Consider the following 23,266-nt stretch of genomic DNA (forward strand, 5'->3'; position numbering starts at 1 on the left):
AGTAAATAATAAATAAATGTATAATAAACTTATAGCATGATTGTTCTATTAAGGGGCCCGATGCCTCCTTCAGATTTCTTCATTGCACTTACACTCACGGTTAATTACTATCGCGCAACACTTTCCTGATAACTCTTAACATTAATTAAATGCGCCGGGTGTGTTAAAAAAAATAACGCGAGGAAACAACTGTGCACGGAACTATGATCCACGACGTCTCGCAAACTAGTGCAACGGACCAGACTCGAACAGCGAAAGTGGTTAACAAATCAATGCGCACCGAATTTATGCTACACGCTCAATAGATGTAAAATATGTTAATTGATAAATTAAACGTATTGTGAATCATTTAAATGTATTGTAAATTCGAGTCAATTCATTTCATATTCACGGCATTCAGTTCATTTAACGAACAATTCAAGGCGTGATGTGAAGAATATTTGAATCCAAACGTCATAGAAATAATTATGCTCGTAAAAATATAAAATAAATACTATTATTTTGATTTTATTGTTACTTTAATTTGATAACATCAAATATAACATAATGAACATATTATATATATGAAAGATATCTATTTTAAGAAACAGTCAATGTCACGATGCATTTATGGAACGTTAATCAAAGTTAAAAAATGCATAAGTCAATAGTCGCTAATGGAAAGCGTTTACTTTCAATTTTATTTCAATGATGCTTCGAAGGCTAATAACGGAGCAGTTGTTCTCAACACTACTTGTTCACTCGAACCTCACTATATGAATGATAGCGCGGCGACCTTGGCTGCGTTCGGGAAGAGCAATATCAACGCTATTACGTCAATCTATCTTTGTTTTACGTCTAATAAACGATGTAGACAGAGCGATGCAATAGCGCTGATAGTGCGCTGCCCTTGTATAAACAATACGTCATGGCGTACGCAACTCTGTTTACGATAAGCAAGCGCCAAAGGCCAAGCGTCGCATGTGTGTGTGTTTACTATTCCTCGAAACCTATAAAATAATTAAAGGATTTCGGTTTCACGGTTTTCTTTTTTGCAGCATTTATAGTTTCAGTAATTACATTTTTGATCGATTGCAATTTCAAATATTTAATATGTTAGACTTCATAATTTAAAAAAAATCAAATAATTCTTTTTATACACAATTACTAATCAATTTATCAAGCAGCCTGTATTTCACAATATACTTATTTACATCGCAGGATCCTGATGATATCTCGTAATGTATTCGAATTAATAATTACGTGTATCATACGCACGTTCCTCATAAAAGGGAAATCTAAATCTAAATCTCGTACTTCGAAATGCCTCATTAACGCTTGATGTAAAATAAAGTACCTTAGACGCGTCTCGACGTTATTCGAGAGCAGCACGGTATCATTTCGGTAACGAAGGGTGACTTGAGCAAATGTGGGCCTCCTTGAGCTGTCTCGAGAGGGGCAACTAACTAGGATATCAGGAAAGATGATCTACCACACGGAATTTTACCACGGACAGATTCTGATTCACAACGACAGATTGCCAATGTAACAGGCATACATCTCGTAAGGGTACCGGTTAAGATTTTTGCCTCCGCGGCTGTCCGACGTATCGGAAAAAATTAATATGATGGTAAGGTAAAGCAAGGACTACTCTACTAACTGGTATCGATACGTGATCAGTACAGGTTTTTAATATATTCCGCTTAATTTTATCTCGCGATAGACGATGCACGATATCGGATTACGACGTGTCGCAAAATGCTGAAGCGTGACGATCGCTGCCCGACGAATTTCTACCACGAACAGTTGTTAACCATAAAATAACGTTATCGTACGATATCCCCTACACTTGTTTCAAAATATATTCACGCCGCGCCGCTTGTCGTTTACGAGCGTAGGAACGTAAAAATAATATGCGTTTCTAATTCAGTCATCTGAACCTTACGCCTTAAGTTACCGCGGATTATTAAAGCCAAGGCAGAAACAGTTCTCTCTTTCTCTCTCTCTCTCTCTCTCTCTCTCTCTCTCTCTCTCTCTCTCTACAAAGTGGCAGCTTGTTTTCGTTCAAGAAATATGTTACGTCTGATTTAGACGAAGCGGATTTCGGTCTTGAGAATCGGCCAAGAATCGAAATACAGAACAGGAAACGGTACGCGGAAGAGTCGGAATTTGAATAAGAGAACTTGGAAAGATAGGGGATGTGATTCATGCGGCGACGAGTATAGTAAAGGTATTCGAAACCCGAAATTGCCAAAAACTTCGTAGTAACAAATGAGCTGCCAACTTAGGCGCTATCCTAAAATATACGTTATTGCAGCAAAGCATTAGTACACAAACTACGCGACAAAATGTATTTAATACTTGAGCCAATTTTCAAAATTAATATTCTAATTGCAAAATATAATTAATTTGATAATTATTTTAATTAAATATAAATGATATTACAGCTAGCCGATTGATGACGTGTGTATTGCGCATCGACTTAAATGCACTTGCATTAATTGTCAAGAGATTACAGTAGCTGAACGCTGAATCACACTAAGCACGTAAAACACCTCGGGCAAAAATAAATAAAAACGCTCTTCGGCAACATCGTTAAACGAGTTTTACTTTCTCCCCGCAATTCCCCGTGTAGAAATCTACGAAGCCCTAAAATTCCATAGATACAAGCAGGACTACAAATCGCGTTAACCTTCTTGGCCCCGCCATCCGCTGCCCATCTTAAATTCAGGGCATGGAATGCCGCACTGGGGAAAAAGGCAGGCAACGTCCTTAAACCCGAGAGGAAAGGTAGAAACCTGGTAGGGTTTCGCCAATCCTCTTGTCACAAAATATATTTCCTAAATAGAAATACCGCAATGTTTGCTCGAAAACGTTTCAAATTGAATAAGTGCGAGGAATAAAAATATTCAACGACAAATCGCCATTTTTTAATTATTAACCACAGTATGATATTATTATATATTGCCGAAATGTTTAATTATGAAATAGACTGAGCAAGGACATAGATAACTATATACCGTTATCTGTCGTTCCTCTTGATATTTTTAGGCTCTTCAATCTATCGGTAACTAAATACAGTAAAGCAAGTTAATAGCATATATGTATATATTGTCCTCTTTCTGTCAATAAATATTGAGACGTGAAAACGTTACAACTTCGGGTGTAGATATGAATATGTCAAAAACCATAATATAAATCATAGATACGATTTCAAGCCTTTGATAAATACCGTCGCGGGCGTAACTTTATACTTTTTTGATAAACAGACACACCACTCGCCTTCAAAACATCCGCGAGAAATAAATTACGTAACAATTCACGTGGATATCAAATGTCGTCCGACGCGGAGAAGAGAACCTGTCCCATCCAGATTTCCTGATCCTTCTTCTTTTTCTCTTCCTCTGCTCTCTTCTCTTTTTGGGTCCGCTCCTCTTTTCTTTTTTTTTTTTATCACCGTTGCTGCCCCGCTTTCGTTCCGTAGACATACTACCTGTGCCGATCGTAAAGCACCCCCGTCGTAGATACGCCATTGTCGCTCTCCGAGTCGCTTGGGAACCGGAACGTGCGGACTCAGGTATGCGTCCGGGTATTCTTACCTGTTGAACCTTCGTCGCTGAACTCCCAACGTCGCTTTGTCCGCGTTGCGTACACGTAGTGATTCAGCGACGCGATCGCGCGACGAGTCTCGCCGGGCATAATCGCGCCGGAGGCCCGCTCGCATTCATGAATTTAAGCGGAACGTGAACTCCGATTTAAACGAAGTCTCGGGGGAAGAAAGGGGATCTAAGGACGAATCAAGGAGGCAAGCCTTCTTGAATCTTAATTCGGACTCCGAGTTTAACGGTATGCGCCACGACAGAGAGATCGGTAACGAGATCGCGAGATTGCGCGATCGTGTGCGAAGGGATTAATCAGTCTGCCCGAACTGAAATACACGAGATCTCGCAATCGATCCTATAGGGACTGACCTAAATCGACCTCTAACGAGTCCGCAAGGATTCATACGCTCGCGGTCTCGATAAGAAAAGTATCATGAAAAAGTACGACGCTTACGCTTGATTATAAGAGAGACTTTTCCGTATAGCAGCAGATAAATTAATCCACCAAAATGTCAACTATATTCAAATTTTGATAAACACTGAATTATTTGAAATTTAATTAAATAATTCAACGCTCGGTAAAAGCAAATAACCAGTTGAGAATAAATAATGAAACATCTGTTAATTTATTTAATTGGATCGATACTGTTACATTTTATATCTAGCTATGAAAATCGAAACAAAACAAAAACAAAAATTTAATCCTGTATAATTCTGATCTCATTCTGTTCCATAACAAAAGTAAAAAAAAATACTATCTGTCATTTATTTACGATTATTTCACATGTCTATTAAAATTTCTTAATTGCAACGTTATTTTGTATACACATACAAATATACTAAATTAATTAAGATAAAAAAAAGAAAAACTCTTGAAAAAGATTTATTTACAGATTCGATTATTCCAAAGATTGTATTCTCTGCACAGAGATAATTTCAAAACACTAATTTTTAAAAATATACTATATTTCATTTTAATAATTTTTCTCGTTTATCAAATTACCAAAATTTATGCAACATGGTTTAGCGTTATTATTAGTTTAAGTTGTATAAATTCAAATATTTTCATAGATAAGTTTTGACATTATCTTCATTATTTAATTTCTCGTAATTTATTGCAAAAATTTTTAAAATTTAACAGTTCAGAATATTTCATCAAATTTTTTTTCTATTAAAAAAACATGAAATAAAATTATATCTGACAGTAGATATATTTAGTAAAACCATATATAAAATTTTTTAATTTATTATAATAATATAAAAAGAAATTCTTTATCTAATACTAATATACGTTTAATAATACATTTTGTATAACATTATAATGATGGTGAACAAATAATTTCTTAATAATTAACTTGATGAAAATTTTTCTTGAAAAAATAATTTCTCGTATCAATAACTTGTGTTTGCATAAATCGTAATTTACGTATTACAATTTTACTATCGCATGAAAAACATTTTGATCAGATAATGTAAATACGGTCCCTTTACTTACAATTCAATTTTTACATCCTCGATAAAAAAAACATAATTATATCATAAAGAAAAATACTGTCTATATAAAGATATAATATTATATTTATAATATATATGAATTAATGACCATTATGTCTCATAATTTTTTCAAACAACAGTAGCGAATCGTTCTCCTCGTATTTATTAACCCCGTCGGTGTTTGCTCGCGTTCTTGCTCCTCGCATCCATATTCGGTCCGCAGTCGTGCGTGTGCACGTCGCACGTTAATGAGATCCGCGCGACGACGTGGAGCACAGCTCGGCAAACAGAGTTAGCAACGGAACACACACGCGCGTACACACACGTATACGAATGTGCACTACATCGAAGGATCTCGACGGTTTTTGCGCGAGTGCGCATAATGCGGAAGAAACTCGTCGCAAAAACTCGCGAGGATCGCGGAGTTATACGTGCCTATGCGAGGACGCGAGCGCGTTAAATCGGAGACTTTTTGCGCGCGATCCAGCGCGATTTATCTCACGATAATTGGCTCGACAAGTCTCTCTCTCTCTCTCTCTCTCTCTCCCTCTCTCTCTCTCGAAGCTCGAACAGTGTCGCTGAAATTTATACGGCACGCTCACGATACGCGGAAACACGCATCGTCAACCACTATTAATCGAGTGTACTACGATCAATAATAGTCAACGATAATAATAATTATGCATCTAAAATGAAGAAAAATTAAATTTTAAAATACCAACTATTCTTTTTATCGTTATCGAAGATAATATCATCTTATTGTTTCAATAGTAGAAAAATAATGTACAAGCTTTCCCCTAGTTTCTAACTATTAAAAATATTTATAATTCGAAGCAATTGCTTATTAAACTAGTACTCATTAATCTATTTAACAACTCCCGATCATTATTAATTTGATGTAATATCTCATCGATTACAGTCAAGTGCGTTCGAAAATTTAAACTTTATTAAAATACTCACTTGCTTTCGAGTAACCGAGCGTGTAACTATCGGAAAAGTGATGTTGTTTTACTTAAATTACTCTCTTACGCCGCAGGATATTATTTTCGCGCGGTTTTAACGGAACTTTGTGAACAGAACGTCTGTATTATTGTATCCTAAACTCGATATATTTTTTTAATGAAACCATAAGTTGGAAACGATATTACTTTACTTGATACGGCAGGAATGAAAGTAGGAAATAAAAGATAAATCTATAAGTAATGTAATAACAACTAATTCATTTAGCAAAAAAAAAGAAAGAAAAATTATATTAAATAATGACCTATCGCTCTTATTGGTATTAAATTAGAGAAAGAGGGAGAGAGAGATTCAATTTTTCCATACTATATTGATCTGCAATATTTATATAAAAAAGCAGTCTAAAGATTTTTACTTAAATAAGAGAATGTAATATCTCCTATTGTAGTAATGTAATAAAACGCGCGGAATGTTCTTTTTACTCACAGATATAAAAAGCGGAGTTCTCTCATAAATTCATAACACTTTGTCAAGATATTCGACGAACGCAAATATGTAGCATTTGTATCGAATTTTCTGACGAATCTCACCGTACTCCCATACATACAATAAAAGCAATGTTATTTCGTCATTCGTTATTTCATCTGCACAAAGTGAGGGGGTCGTATTAGTTTGGCGAATATCTGTGGAGTGAACGCGTGGTATGAAACACGGCTAAGAAATATATTTGCGCATATTGGTTGTGAATCCACCGCGTTATACATATGTATGTAGGCGCGTGTGTAGGTGCATATATACATCACGCTCCAATGTTTTTGCACGCGTATTTCGCAATCTGTACCGATTGGATTTTACTGCACGCAGGCGCCTTCTTTGTCGCTGTAATTCATACCATCTCTCGCGATTCGAGCCCCGCGCGCGCAAAAGCAATCGCGTACAAGCGCGGTTGTCCGTTGAATAAAATAAATAGAACACCGTCAAGCTGTATACAGGAAGCAGTGCCGTAAACCGATCGCGTCAGCGTGTCGATGGGCAATATTTACGATCCTCTGGACTCGTGGCTTTCCTACCGAAGAGGAGCGAGAACCACCTTGTCGCTCTTACCCTAGGGGCCCTCGTCACGTCTCTACTCGGGACTCCTCTATCCTCGTCCGGATACGCGCGCACGTGCAAATAGCACGAGGAGTAACCTACAAATATTCGCCGGCTAGCACACGCGCGTGTACGCTAGTATTCGTCGTTTAAATATCACCGCGCACTCCAATAAAGCCCAGCGGGGATTTTCGGACGGAAACGCTTAGAGCATCTCGCGCGCGCAAAACGCGATTCACCGCCATCACACCGCCGGGGAATCGGGGGCCTTTCATTCTGGATCTCGTTAGTACGATTGTAAACAAAATCTCGACCGTAAACAAACGCGCGGAATTACAAGCGCGCGGTGTCGGTAAACGCTAAACGCTGCCGCGCCGCGGCGAGACCATTGGCGATTCCGTTTAATGTGTCGCACCGCGCGGTTTCGGCCAGGGAGGGAGGCTAAAAATAGCGAGGCGCATGGTAAACTGTTTGCCCGCGGCGCCGACCGCGGCTGTTCAGATCTACGGGATAACCCGATAATCTATAGACCACCATAAATATTTTCCTGGTGTTGCGCGTGTGTTTGCGAAAGAACCTAACGCGCGCTAACGAGATATCGTTGCGCGATCGTCTCGGACGAATTATTCCGATGCGGCGCGGCGCGGCGCGGCGGTTAAAAATCTTTCACTGCTCTCCGCGAAATATTCCCAACGAGAGAGGAAGAGAAATTCCGACCCCCACGCGTTGCTTACAAATTTATACTGCCGTGCGTTTTATTTCACCGTACGTCGATAGCGCAGCTGACCTTGCCACTTGTGTGTGTTGAATAAAAAAAAATATGTAACTTCTTAAATGATTTTATACCTAAAAATGAGACATGCTACTGCGAAATTTCCTTATAAAATAATATGACCGATGGAAATATACGCTCTTACAAGTACTTACGCATGCTCTCGCAATTATTTTGTCAGTTTGCCAGTAAAGAATAATTATAGGTTTCAATATTAATATTCTGGGAAAAATAACTTTTGAAATATACGGCCTTCTCACAAAAATATATACCTGATAAAAATATTTTCGATTGTAAATAATGAAATTGTAGTTTCTATTCATAGAAAGATAAATATAAAATTTCGCGATATTCATATGGCATAGCATATGGTTGCAAATCGAAAGTTGCATATAAGCAATTAAAAAATCCTATGATGTCCGAGAGAAACAATAAAACAATTTCCAAATCAGTACATTTGTTGGCTCCCCTAGAAAGTTTAGCAAAATGGGCTCATCGCTTCCTCGGATCGAATCCCCTCAGTCGTACACGGCTGCACGCAACGGTGAACGCGACGATTCGTGCACGTATGCAGATTCGAGTGCATCTATTGAACGATTTGAGGCAGAGCATCAAAGCCGCGTGGCGATAATTTTGCGCGCCGCGTAGCGCAATTATCAGCGTCGGCGAAATACGTGACGCTAATGGTTATAATCCCGTTGTCGCTACGTTTGACAGTCACGTCAGTCACGCGTAACATAGCCCTAATTCCATGATGTGCACAGCCGCTGTGTGACACGTACAAATGCCTCACACAAATGGCACAGATGCGCGCGCGGCACGGGCGCGCGTACGGCTCGCGCGCGATCCGCTCGTCGAGTACTGGAAGGGTATTTAAACACGCTCGTGAACGCTTTTGGACTTTTTGATCAAACGGATTCTAGCGGTACGTTTATAAAGCGTCGGATTTTTCATTAGGTCAACTAGATCCCTGGCTTAATGCGCACCGTTTGAAATGTTCCGTATCGTTTCCCTATTAAACGCCGATTCTTTTAAATCGAGTTAATTAATTAACCTTTTTTTTTTCGAAAAATAATCACCTACAGCTTCGCGACAGTTCGTAAAATTAATAGAAGAGTGTACACATTGTGCGTACATTTGCATTCAATATCCACACCCGCATGTTGATTAATTATCATTCGAAGTAATATTGTGACCACTCTGACCAATTGTATTATTTTATCATTTATGTAAAATATCAATTAGAAAGATCTAATTCAAGAAACGGTCGAGATAATTGCGTTACACCATAATATTAATTAATATTGTATAATTAATAACGTCAAATTAATAACTGTAAAATTATCAAAAATGATGAGTTATTTAAAAACCCGTAAAAAAATAATGGTTATTTATATGCCCGATGTCCTTCTTCGAGCTGTGCTCGGATATTAAATGCGAGAGTTCACTCGGGTCTTTTGATTATCATTGATCCATAAATTCACACCTGCTTCCTCGAATGTACCGGAACGCCCTTGCTCATGCTCGTGACAAAAAAAAGAATACGCCTCGTTAAATGACTGCGGAATAAAAATATTTGTTTATCATCATTATTTAAGAGCGCGGTTTAGACGAACGAGTCGAGAGAGAGAGACTTTTTCTGCTGCGAATGCAGCCGGGGTAAACATCTTATACCCAAAATCGTACTTCGTAATTAATTGGAGGAACTTTCGCGTACCTTTTGCTCTTTCGTTATGCATACATATATCCGATGATATAGAGCGTCCGGATGACTTTGTGAAATATCACGCTTTTAACGAATCGCGTGTGCACTGGCCCGCCGCCGGCGGGATTACGGACGCCGTCCGTTAAATTAACCCGTCGTTACGGATTGTTAATGAACGCGATGGATCTCCGGGAGTGAACGCGCGCGCGCGCGAGACCCCGGAACGATTAACGAAAACATAAAATCCGTGCGACTGCTGCTGTCTCACCCACACGGCGGCGGGTACAGCGCCCTGAACAATTACCGATATCGAACATGCACCTACTGCGGCGCTAATCGCTTCGGTCCAACTGTCGCAACGTTTGACTGACAGGTGGTAGTTCCGCCGTTATTCCTTGGCACGTAGCCGGTGCAGCCGCCGGCAGCAATTGGAATACATACGAGGTTAATCCGCAAAACGTGTTTAAGCTTCAAAATTACTTTTCAGGGTGTTGCGGATGAATAATAGTTTAGTGAAATAAGTAAAGGTAAAAAAGATTTAAAAAAGAAAAAAAGTCCTTTCTCACATGAATATATTTAAATATTTTTTTTTTAATCTGAAATCGATATTTTTAATAGCAAAATGATTTAATTGTGTAAAATATATTGTGAATGTGTGTAATTCGATATGTGGGATACGTATTTTAATTTAATTTTTATATATTTTAACGCAAAAAATGATTAGAAATAAAAACAAAACTAAACGTAATCAAAGAGAACGTAAATATGGTAAATGTGCTGTACATGTTTTACTTGTATTTTTATATCACCTAAAACCGCAACTTGATTAGAGATAAGTTAAGTTAGACACGGCCGGGAAAAGTTGCGCACTTTATAAAGAGAGTTCTAAACTGACCCACCCTAACTTAATTAGTTTTAGAAGTTACAGAATGAGAGGTAGACCAACGAAGTTGTACACTTTCACATAAAATAGTTTTCCATGTAACGGCCCTTCTTTCGAATACATTTAATTAATTAAAGTTTTACATTGTACGTATACCTACGTAAATGAAAAAGAAGCGTTTGACTAATATTTTCAAAAAACCCAGCATTATATTTGTACTCAAGATGTTACATTTGTCGGCTCGATCGTTTTTTGTGAGGCGTATTCGTACATACAGCTTAAAACCTACTGAGTCATAAATATACGCTCCGTAGGAAAGAGCGAATTTATCGCGTAAAATCGGCGAATTATCGTTAATCAAAGCGTTTGATTTTTGCTTTAAATAAAACGAAATGAAAAAAAGTATGCATTTTTCAGAATGGGAAAGCGAAGGGGAGAGAGATATTCATGCGGTGGCAATAATCGCCTCGGCATTTTCCAACGAGCGTCGATGGCCGGCGCGAAATAAAATAAAAAAAGAACGAAATACATAGAGGAAGAGAAAAGCGCGAAATTTCAATGCGCACAAAAGTCGCAAATTACTTTCCGGCCATTACCGGAGTCCATTCACGCTTTCTCTCGCAGTTGCTGCTATATACGCATACACGTCTCCCGATGTGCGCGGATGATTCCTTCGGCCGATAGGGGCATGGTAATTACAAAGCCGTTGCCGAGGCCGCAGTAGAGGAAGGACGTTGCATCGCCGCCGGCGGCGGCGACGACGCCGACGACGCCGACGACGTCGATGACGACGACGACGACGACAATAACAACGGTGGTGACGACGACGACGACGACGACGACGATGCAGGAGGAATACGAGTCTCGCGCGCGCGTATCCGGTATTGGTTTTCGATGCGATCGACGACGAGTCTAACAGGTAGATCCGTCTCTCTCTCTCTCTCTCTCTCTCTCTCTCTTTTCCTGTTTCTCTCTTTCATTCTCTCCGCGACGCATCCTCGACGTGGGGAAGACGCGCCGGCGGCGAGGAGGGAAGCTGTATCGATTGGAGGCTTTGCGCCGGGAGAGAGAGCCCGTCGACCAACCCCCCTGCCTGGCCCCCGACGACCCTCTTCCGCAACCCCGACGGGGTTGCCCCGCGCGTGCGGTGCGACGCAGTGGATTTTACTCCACGTGTTCCATCGGCGATAAGCACGAAGCCGCGTTCCGTCGGCCTCTAACTCCGAATAGGCACTCCGGGGCAGTGCTCTAGCAGATTTGGAGATTGCGCTTGATTTGATCGTATTGCCGTGTGCGCACGATACGAGAGAGAGAGAGAGAGAGAGAGAGAGAGAGAAAAAGAGAGGAAGGGAGAGAGAGCGAGAGCAAGCGAGAGGATCGGCGCGGCAATTTGCGATGGGATTTCGATGCACTGTACTCTGCAAATCCCATAGCGTCGGTCTGATGTGTTTTATGCGTGAGTGTTATTTACCCGCCGCGGCCTATAATGGAATTGATCTCGCGAACGCTGCATTGTATGTACTACGTCGAGTGCGTCCACGTTGAAAAAATCTTGTTCCTATTGCATATGTTGTACACACGGGGTGCATTCAGATATGAATAGCCTGTTCGAGTGAGGCGATTTGAATCGGTCTGGGAGCAATTAAAATCAATTAAATCAATCCGCGATTTCACGGACTTATATTTGATTAAAAATGCATCTGATATGCATATCGAATTTTAATGCAGGCTATTGATTTGAAATTTAGTTCCGAAGACATTTAAGAATAAATATGGATTTAATATTCGACAGTAAACGATTGCATTTAATAATGAATAAAAAAAGTTGTGATAAATGATTAAATAGAATTTTTGAAAAACTTTTTTTTTTTTTTTTAAGAAAACAATCACTAAATTTGTCAAAAAAATATGTTCCTGCAATAAACATCGGTGATCTGAATATATCGTGTCGAAACAAGCAATTGGCGAACATTTTTTCGCTTTATATTTAACTTCCAGATTTTTATTCAAAATCCAACTGGATTGTACATATGTCTCGAATTGAATGAGAACTCATAAAAATGGGACTTATTCGCTTCGAGAGCGATCCAAATCGTTTCGGTCAAATAGATTAAAAATCGGCACCGTGCAAATGCGCGTCGAGTATTCTGGTATTAATGTCGTATTACCTCGTTACAGCGGCACGTTGATAACGATTATTTACGTTTACGGTACACCGGTGTACGTCGCGCGCTTGGCGCGCCCGAATTTACGGCCTTTAGTCCCCGCGTCGTATCAGCGGATTTGCACAGATTTACCGCCCGCCAAGATTTAGCCAAATTGAGTCCCTTTCCAGTACTTCCTACGAGATATAACGTTTTGCTTGGCGGAGCGAAAAGGATACATTGGCACACTGTGTACATACCAGACTATATTAACCATTTATCTAAATGGACCACAGCCAATCTTTCAGCGCGCCACTCTTTCACATGTAATATTTTTTTATCCGTTTATTAAAAATTTATTTTATTTACGTAATGTAAATTTATTTAAATAATAAATATATATTATTTATACATAGTAAATAATATATATAAATTAATTCATATAAAGTTTGTATAAACAATTATTTATATTCAAAATGCTTTATTAAAATGCATATTGTTAAACAAAATGTTTTAATTTTAAAATGTGCCACTTTTATTTAATTAAAAATTAAAATTTGACTATATAATATGTATTGCTAATATATTTATATTTAATTCAATATATATATAAAATTTCTTTTTTTTTTATTGTATTATTTTAAATACTGCAGCATCATTATATATGTAGAAAATAGATCGCATTATCTAGCTCACAAAAATATGAAGCATCTCTATTTTATACTAGATATGAAAATAACTGAGATTCAATATTGCGGATGGAATATCTGAAAACTGACATCTTCGTGACTTTGCTCAAAGATAAATCAAAGGTTGCGTCTGCCGTAGCAGAAAGCTGTCCATCCCTATAATGCGGTATCGACATTCGATGGCGCAGCAAAACTTCTCACGGTAATACCATTAACGTAATGTCGTCGTATCTAATACGAATGCGCGTCACTCCCTGTCGAATTTCTCCTATCTGCTTGTCGGCGATCGCTTTATTTAAATATTGAAAATGCAACCCAATTCTGTCAGGTTATAGAGACCCATTCTGATTTATTACAGATTTCATCAAGATTTATCGCACGTATGAGTAAAAATACACTCGCAAGTTCATGAACACGTCGAGATTCGAGAGAAATTTGTCGCTGGAAAACAAAGCTTATTTTTCCATTTACGAGTTTTATTTTTACATATACATGTATGCGTATATAATTTACCATAAGACTCTTGTCATGTTTAACGTTTGAAACGTCTAATATGAAGAATCAACTGGATGTAATCATGGAATGAAAATCAGATAACCGCATCTAACGCGGTTCAAACATGATTGTTTGATTTGATCAATATACAGAACGCATTCGTCTGTCATAGACTAGCAATTTGGCCACATTGAACGCTGAATATGCGATATGAATACCCAACCATTATCAAACGAGAAATGTCTGCATCTGTCCATGACAAATATTAAAACTTATCTAACTTATTAAAAATATAATGATGAGAAAAATAACATAAATCTAAGTATAATCTCTCGATTGTAATGAAGCATTCTAATTTGTACGACCATTTTAAAGGTTATTTTACGAATTTTATTTAATTTGTAGTCATTATTAATATAAAATAAAGATATTATTTATATAAATACGACGTAATTTAAAAATATTTATAATATCCCAGAGATTGCATCCTTCGGTACTGATCTTAAATCCCACAATAATCCAAGGTTTATTTTAATCTACACAAATGTGGTTATTCTTGGAACTAGAATAAATCATTTATCGCAATATTGAACAAAATGGTGAGCAGTATAAAAATAAAGAACAAAATTTTGCAATTTTTTTTTAAACTTTTGCAAGCCGTAAAAAAGCTTTTCAAGATAAAAATAACTTTGTTCCAACCATAACTACAAGTATTACGAATATTTTGCTGTAAGGCAAAAGTCGATCGGTTCAGTAGTTTCCAAGAAAAGCTTGGAACAAGCTTGAAAAATATGGATTCGAGGAAAACGCATTTAAAGCGTAAAATCGCGCATTGTTTGACTCATACTGCGTTCTTCGAAATGTGAAAGCAACGACAAACTGCACGAATTTTATTAAATCATGTTATAGACTTATTCTTATAATAGTATAAAGATTGAAAAACTGATTTAAATAAAAAAACGACTTTTTTGACTTGTCAAATTAGAATACCTCTTTAAAATATCTTGTATGTTGTACGTTTATTATGATATTTTGAAATATGTTTATTGACGATAAGGAAAATCATTGACATAAAGTTATACTCGCGCATTTAGCGATCCTATTAAAGATAAAAGTAACGACATCGGAAATCATCGGTTATCGTGTTTCACTTCTGAACGACGAACCAGGCAACGCATTCGCACAAAATTATAGCCAATGTCTGTTCCGGCTGAAACATTACGAGCTCACGCATATTTTAAGATTATCGCACATTGTGCATAGTAGCTGCAACTTTCCAGTGTCTCGTATACGCGGGACGATAGGCTTATCAGCTTGTGAATAAATTCAACCACGGGAGATATCGACGCGCGTCTCCCGCCGTAACGCACCGCCGATGAAAGATTCATGAAAAACATCGCGCGGCGTGTAATATAACTTATTTATCGCGCGCAAAACTGCGCACGGTAGGTAGCTATACGCCAGGATGCCTCAGGACTGAATTTCCGCGTGAGCTCCATACGCGACGCCGCACATCCATCAAGAGACGAAGCCGCCGGCAGCGCGACCTGATTTCCAGAGCTTCCACCGTATATTAAACCGAGGAAGCGCGGCCTCTTTATTATCTCCCGGAAAAATAAGGGGCTCGATAATGGTGCTGTAAGATGCGAGCAGTCGAGCAGTGCGTTTCATTTCGTTTGTTTAGTAACGAGAATGGTTTCATGGTTTCATGGTTTCATGATTTCCTTAGTAGGATGTCAACATTTTACGTTTACCAGCGATGCTTCTATCGCACGTCAAGAAGAAGCGATGTAAATATCCCGCGTGTAAAGTTTGTAAAACCCTTTCTTTTAAATACTTTGAAGCTACAAATGTAGTATTATCATATAACATGTAATTATACATGTAAATTAAAAACAGAAATTATGAAACATATTAAAATATATATTACAGACAGTCGAAATTATATCAACAACATATATTGCAATTTCGATATAATAAATTTTTAATAATGTTGTACATGCGAATGTGTGAATTAAAAAAAAATGGGAAAAACTTTGCAAAAGTATCACAAAAGACTCGTCTAAATATTCGTTGCGTTTAAGGGGCTTCCCAATTACTCTTCGCCTCTATGCACGACTACTATCATCTATCATCTACGCATTAATTAGCATATGTGCATCAGTAATTAGCCGTAGGTACCAATCAACTCAGCTAATTAACTGCAGCCATGCACGCACACGGGGATTTATGGTGCAGAAATGCAAGGTGATGGTGGTGCGTGAATGTTTATGCGTGTCATCCGTGAAAATTCACGCGTCTCTACGGGGAATGTATCAAAATTCGTTTATAATTCAGTGTTTATAATTCAGCGAGATTTTTGGCTTAATTCATAGTCTATTTTTTATTCATAATGGTTTAATCATTATTTCTCAGTTTTTAAATACTCGCTTTAATTCCCAGTACTCCCATTACATTAAACCTAATTCCGTTTTATTCCGTTTAATGTAATAGCAGTTCGAATTAAATCTAATTTTGCTTCTCGTAAATTAATTGAGAAAAGAAGATTTTTGTTACGTATTTATAAAATATATAAAAAAATAATTAATACCTCGATATGACTCGTTAGAAGAAAAAATAGCCTGAAAATTAATCAAAAGGTCGAAATTAGTACGCGAAATTAGCAATCATTCTGTGCAGCACGTACATAGATATTCTGCGCACGCACTGTCGCTCGTGTTAACGAATGTTAAGCTCGGACGAATGTTCGACGAACCGCGCGACGAGTCCGAATCCACGAGCGGTGGCGAGAAGGGTGTGCGATTATGCCTAAATATTTGCCAGGACAAATACAAATAGAGCGCGATAATTGCGCCATCCAAATGTCTTTAACCGGCTCATAAACGTTGGCTAACGGACCGCGTTAACTTTTACGTCGTGACATTATGCTAATCCGCCCGTCGACGTTTTACCGTTATTACCTTAGAGAACGAAGTGCGTTCCCACGTAACGTAATTAACAGCGACCGGCTATTTATCCGACCGTTATGGCACTGGACGATAAATAACGCGACGTTACCGGCCCTTGCGGATCGATATACATGTGTGTACGAGCGCATATGCTGCCGCCCCATATGCCGTCACGTTCACAAAATTTCACGCTACGCCCGCCCGCATGCAGATTTTGATTTACGTGCGCGTATCATTTTGCTCTCTGGATTGTTGATAATAGACGGAACGCTTGGAAGCCTCTTAATTTATCGGTCGTTGAACGCTGAACCGACATGTGTATATGGTCGCGCGTATATATTCGGCCGAGTGCGTGTAATGTGCGTATCATTGCCACTCTTTTTTTTGGCAACGGCACCGTCACGGGAAACAAACGGTATCTTTTTGCGCGCTTTAATTCGATGGAAAAATACAAAATGATTATGTTTCAATTACGTACAACAATAACCCGACGCCTTTGTTTTCTAAATGGCGTAACGATACGGCGTTGTTATATATTTTCCATTGGCATTGTTTGTTGTGATTAATTGGACATTCGTTAGTATTCCACGTTTTAAAAATATAATAGACCATAAATAATTGTTTTAAAATCCATTAAGAAACCGATCATTGATTACGGCGGTCAAGATAACAACGTTACAACCTCCTCCTCGTACATATCCCTTGATGTTACATGTTCTCTCTCACTATGCTATACATAGACTACAACATTAATTCTTCTCCGCTGCATGAATCACTGAAAATTTATGTTCTTAATAAGACTTAATAAAACTTAATAACCAGCTTGCAGTTTATCTGCACATACCACGCGTATGTACAACTGCATCACTTGACGTATATTATTAATTTTTGCATTCTCTCGTTTATTAATACTCAGATATCACAAGATTTGCAAATATATTTCTTTATCGACTATATGAAGAGAGAATTTTAAACGGCCCAACATATTTTTCAAGCTAAAAGTATTCGTAAAAATTAAATTACGATTAATAATAAAAAGATGACCTAAAGTATCCTCAAATAAAATTAGAGAAATAAGTTAGTTACAGTCACTAGTACATATCTGATATCCACCTAATTAATGAGAGAAATAATATCGTATATAACCAAGACAACCACGTTGAATATAAGAAGATGCATTAATTATGCGGATGTTATCGCACGAGATCAACAGTCCTCGTCGGTCGAAGCCCATGAGCATCGCCCTACGTTACGTGTACGGATTCTGATGATCCGTCAGGCGGCATTAATCCTCTTATACGGGGCGCGCGCGCAAGTGACTTTTACGTTCTCCATGAACCATAACATCGACCGCTCGTTATCTATCGGCGCGGTGCACTGAACATCCGATTAATTAGCCCGTGACAAGCACGCATACGTGGGCGCGTCATTGCACGACCAGCCGACTGGCCGGGGCGCTAACAGGTAGCCGTAGTCCCGTCGCGTCGCGTCGCAAGCACGGCGACAACAATGCCCGGGCTTGAGATCTGCATCTCAAACGAGCTCGAAACGATCGTTAGGCCGTTACGCCCGCGAACGGAAGGACAACGCGAGGAGGAGGAGGAGGAACAGGAGAGACGCAGAAAAGGGCCCGCAGGGCGAAGACGAGGGCGAGGAAGAAGAGCATGAGGATGAGGGCGAGGGAAAGAGTTGTAACGAGGATTCCACGTCGATCGAAAGCGATAAGGCTGCATGCGCCGCACCCGCGGCCTTTAACGAGCATTCGGCCTCACAGCCGCGTTCGGCCGGTCCATTCGATGAGTACCTACTACTACGTACTCGTTACTCTATCCCCTTCCGCCTATCCCCTTTCGGTGATTCAGAATATCGACAAGGACCTCGAAAGAGAGGGAGAGAGAGAGAGAGAGAGAGAGAGAATAAGTCGATCCCTTGATGTACACTAATGGCGTCCCTGGCTTCGGGATATACGACGAACGAGCAAGGGGACGGAATCGTATATATGTATTCGTTGGAACAAATGTCGGAGAAAACCGTCCTCTTTCGACGGACTTTCATCCTTTTTGACGGGCTCGGTACCTCACGTTATACCTTATGCTTGCTCTCAAAGCGAAAACTGCAAATCTACAACAAATTCGTTCTCTTCTCTTATCTGTTCGCTCTCTACGGTATGTGGACGCGACGTTAAATTTACAAATAATTTCTAAAAAATTGGCAAACTTCCTCCCCAAATATGCTGAGAAAAATAACTCGTTTTTCTATGTAACTACGATGTTGCATATTGTACAATTGTGCATTTGATCAAGCATATTCCGCAAGGCAGTTACATAATAATGCCCTATAGCGCTCATCGCATCTTTTTTACGACTTCTCGTGCGGTTATTTTGTATCAAATACAGATATATTTATTTCACGATCCCATGTAACTTCGTAGGAATATGAATACCAAACCAGTCGGAAATAAAGGTGTCTCTCGCAATACGGATCAATAAAGTCGGTAGAAAAGATATACGGAATATGTACAAGGATATCGTATGCTTTCTCACATACATACTCTTGCGAATGCAGAATTGCGAATAGACATTGCCATTAAGCATTTTCGTACTAGTAGCAGAATTGTATTTATTGTGAACATTAAACTATGTATATAATATATTTTATGGCATTTATTAACGTATCGATTTTTTTCAATATTACATAGTTTTTATTCTTACGTCTAACGATAAATTAATATATAACTATTTTATGTAATTCTCTCTCCAAAACGAAAATTCGGTTCTCTTTCAAGCTATTCTTCTTCCGACTACCGTAGCATTTTAATTAGCATTCTTAAAATAAAAATTATTTAATAAGGTAAGTCATTATATTAAATTAGCTTCTGTGGATCGCAAATTAAACAACAAGAATAAACACAGAGTAAATCATTATAGTAGACGTAATTTATTACACTCTGTAATTATATAGACAATGGTTTATATTATACTGTCATGATAGCAATTTACGTCACCGCTAAATGCTTTCTACATATGTATCAAGAAATATGCATATATATCAGGAAATTAAAATTTATGACACGTTGAAGATAAAGTGGACAAATTCAATTTTCCTGAGCTACCCATCGTAACGTTCTGCGTCTGTGCGTCCACGCACGTGGACGGCTTTTTAATCTCATAAGTGGAAAAAAAGCCTCACCGATCTTAACGGCTCATAAAATAACTCGAGATTCCTGAGAGCGCTTCGAGTCGATCCATAATCCGGAACGCACGCACGCCGAAGGCAAGGTACGGCGTATCACGTCAGGATGCGTGCAAGAAAATGAATCGTCGCACGCGAAGTCGCCTAATGTCCGCAGCTTATATCGTCGTATAAGGAGCACGCGAGCAGATAAGAGACTAACATAAAAAGTATCTTCAGAATTGTATATTAACCTATCATACACGAAATTACGTACCGCGGACTATGATTTATAACTTAAGTATTAATTCTTGCATTAATGATAATGTATTTTCGATCGAAAAATCTATAGTAGATCGTAATAAACACTTTGATCGGTTAATAAGTTGTATACTTTCGCATCGATATTCTGTACGAACAATAAAGAAAATCTGATATTAAATTAATGCGAAATTACGCGATCACACTTTTTTAAAGGTAAATTCAGCACAATTGTTTAAGTCTTCGATAAATTAAGAGTGAAGCTAATTAATGTTCGAGTATCGAAACAACTGCAATTTGTTAAAAATTTGCATCCGTAATTAGGAGAATGCGCGCGCGACTTTCCAGATACCGTATATCTTTTTTCGTTAATCCTATTGAATTACGTAATGGAACTCTTTTATTTCCGAAGAATCTGTTGCTCGCGCGCTATTGCGTAATCGCAAAAATAAACAGTCTCACTAAATAATTGGGTTTGTTGCGCGTATCGCGAAATAAATTTGCGTGCAATCCAATGCAGCAATAAAGGTTACGAACACGGTTAAACGCGACATGCGTGTTGAAAACAACGAAAAAGAAATGCATTTAATGCATTTCCATAACCGTAATTCTGATCCCATTCACCTCGATCCTATCTTCCCCGGGTTACGATATTCGCTGCTAATCCTCTTTATTACCAATTATTACCAGCCGGAAAATTTTCATGCGACCCGTCGCCTTTCTTTCTTTCACGCCAGCTTATAGCCACATTTACATTTTATGCTGAGGATTTTACGCATTTCACGGCGGGAGGATTGCGCGCGCGCATCGCGGATTGCAAACACCAGCAGTGTGAGATGCGTCCAGGTCGCGCATTAAAAAATTCATTTTTGCCGGCGAACGGCGTTAATCTGGTAAATTTCACGGTACCATGGACGGTTGACGAGAAATAGCGCTCGTTAGAGAAACACAATGGATTTTTGTGTCCTCTCGAGGGATGAGGACGAAAACAGGGGGCTGAGGGACGACGAAGGCAGACGTATTCCTGTCGCACGTGTCGAGGGTTCGCGTGGGCGTGAGATGATGCATTTGACTTGAGTCGAGTACGCAACGCGGTCGATTGAACCCGCCGCTCGAACGAGGCAGGTAGTTTAAGTGCCGCATGTTAGCGCATGTTATACCTGTCATCTTACGTTTGTCGTCGTTTCTTCACGTTAAAAGCAGGCACATTGTGCGCGCCGGATGTTATAATGGAAGGCGGAGTTCCCGGTAACGCATGAAACCGATGCATATGCTTGGCAGAATTTTTACGTCGCAATAAAATTCGTAATGACCAGGTATTGTTAGAATAATACTCGACATTACAAATTCTGTTGCGCTATATCCTCGAGTACATCCAAAGATTCGTAATAAAAAATAAAAATAAAAAAAAAAGAAAAGAATCGTCTACCAGCGAAAGCGGATTCGAGATGAAAAGAGCGCGAGAGTATAGGATCCGCTTCGCTCGCGAATGGATATGAAAAACATTTACAAACAGATTTATAAATGCTGCAATTAAAAATGATGTACGATGTAAAAAAATCTATGTACGTCTAAAAATTTCGTTCCATTTATATGATTTCGTTCATTATCTGCTGAAACTACGAAACGTACACCGCGCGTCCCCGCGACGTGAAACAAATGCCCATCCGCGATAATCCGTCGTGTCTCGTCGACAACTTTTTTTCTCGGTGAGTAATAGGAAATTATACCATCGCGAACCGTCGCAGCCGAACGTGGTCACGCGACAAATGGACGACTGGCAGAACGGTATTAGAGGCATTACAAAGACATTGAAATATACAAGCAAATGAAAAGCGCCCAGGGCGGAACGCCTAGCAAAAACCAAGGCGCCGAGAGCAGCGCCTTTTTAACTTCCAACAAGAGAGACGTGGGAGCGATCTATTTTTCACCGCGCGAATCGCTCGCACGAAGGATCCGGTGGCGGTGGCTCTTCGAATCGAAAGAAAGTCTCGGAGACTCTCTTCTTGGCGGGTGCAATAAATTCTCGCTTGACATCGGCGTTAGGCGACGGGAAAACGCGCTTCTCGAAGGAACACGAATTTTGCGCCGCACTCAGCCTACCCGTCGTCGTCGTCGTCGTCGTCGTGCCGCTTCTCTCTCCTTCTCTCTCTCTCTCTCACGCGCGCGCGAGAGTCGCTCAAAAGAGCCTAGAGTCCGCTCAATACGGGTCGTCGGGACGGAAGTTTCCACGTCGAGAGGTCGCGGTTGAACGACAACGCGTCAGTGGCTCTCTCGAAAGCAGCAGCGGCGGCGACGGCAGCGGCAGCAGCAGCAGCCAGGCTTTCTCTCTCAGCAGGCGAGCAACCATGGCGCGGAAACGAACGATAATGCACTTTGACTCTAGGACGACGTCCTTATTTTTATCCATCCACGGTGCGAGATAAGATCTTTAAAGGGACTACGCGTCGTATATAGGCGGCCGTCGAAGCGAGACGCGACCTTCCACGAAAGTCTGAGACACACGGTCGACCGGGCGCCGTAGTCAAGGGGCTCTTTCGGTGCAGGCCTGGCGAATAGAAACGGTAAATTGTAGTGTGCGCGCATAATAGGATGGCCCTTTCCCGGACACGCGGTCGGTAGAATACTTTTCGGACACGTAACGAATTTCAGTTTCCTGCCACTCGCACGGAAACTTGTGAATTTATTTAAATACATATCGCTCCTTTTTCAACAGCCTACTATACTTCTTGCGTTAATTGTCTAATTTTATGTTATTACATTTCTGTGTTTCTAATTAATACTTAAAAAAGCGTTATTAAGATAGTCAGCTTTAAAAATATTTTAATATTACGGAAGAGTTGCCAAATGCATACCGCTCACCTAAATCGTACATCACCGATAATATTTTACATTTTTACTTAATATAAGCAACATTTAAAATATAATGAAAATGAGAAATGAGACTAAAATTTAACAGGCTTTATTTCTTATTTGTGCTAACAACATTTAAAAAATTAGGTACAACTGATATTAATTTTTGATCAATTTATTTAACCGATACTAATGTAATCATTTTATATTAAATTTTT

The 23,266-nt window shown here is 39.3% G+C and overlaps 1 protein-coding gene across 2 annotated transcripts in view; it reads right to left on the reverse strand.

Annotated features, from left to right (window-relative positions):
* Nucleotides 1-23,266, reverse strand: part of LOC105201914 (histamine H2 receptor-like) — a 168,027-nt gene that overhangs the window by 103,297 nt on the left and 41,464 nt on the right. The window lies entirely within an intron of this gene.

This window comes from Solenopsis invicta, chromosome 9 (assembly GCF_016802725.1).
Source record: "Solenopsis invicta isolate M01_SB chromosome 9, UNIL_Sinv_3.0, whole genome shotgun sequence".
Lineage (NCBI taxonomy): Eukaryota > Metazoa > Arthropoda > Insecta > Hymenoptera > Formicidae > Solenopsis > Solenopsis invicta.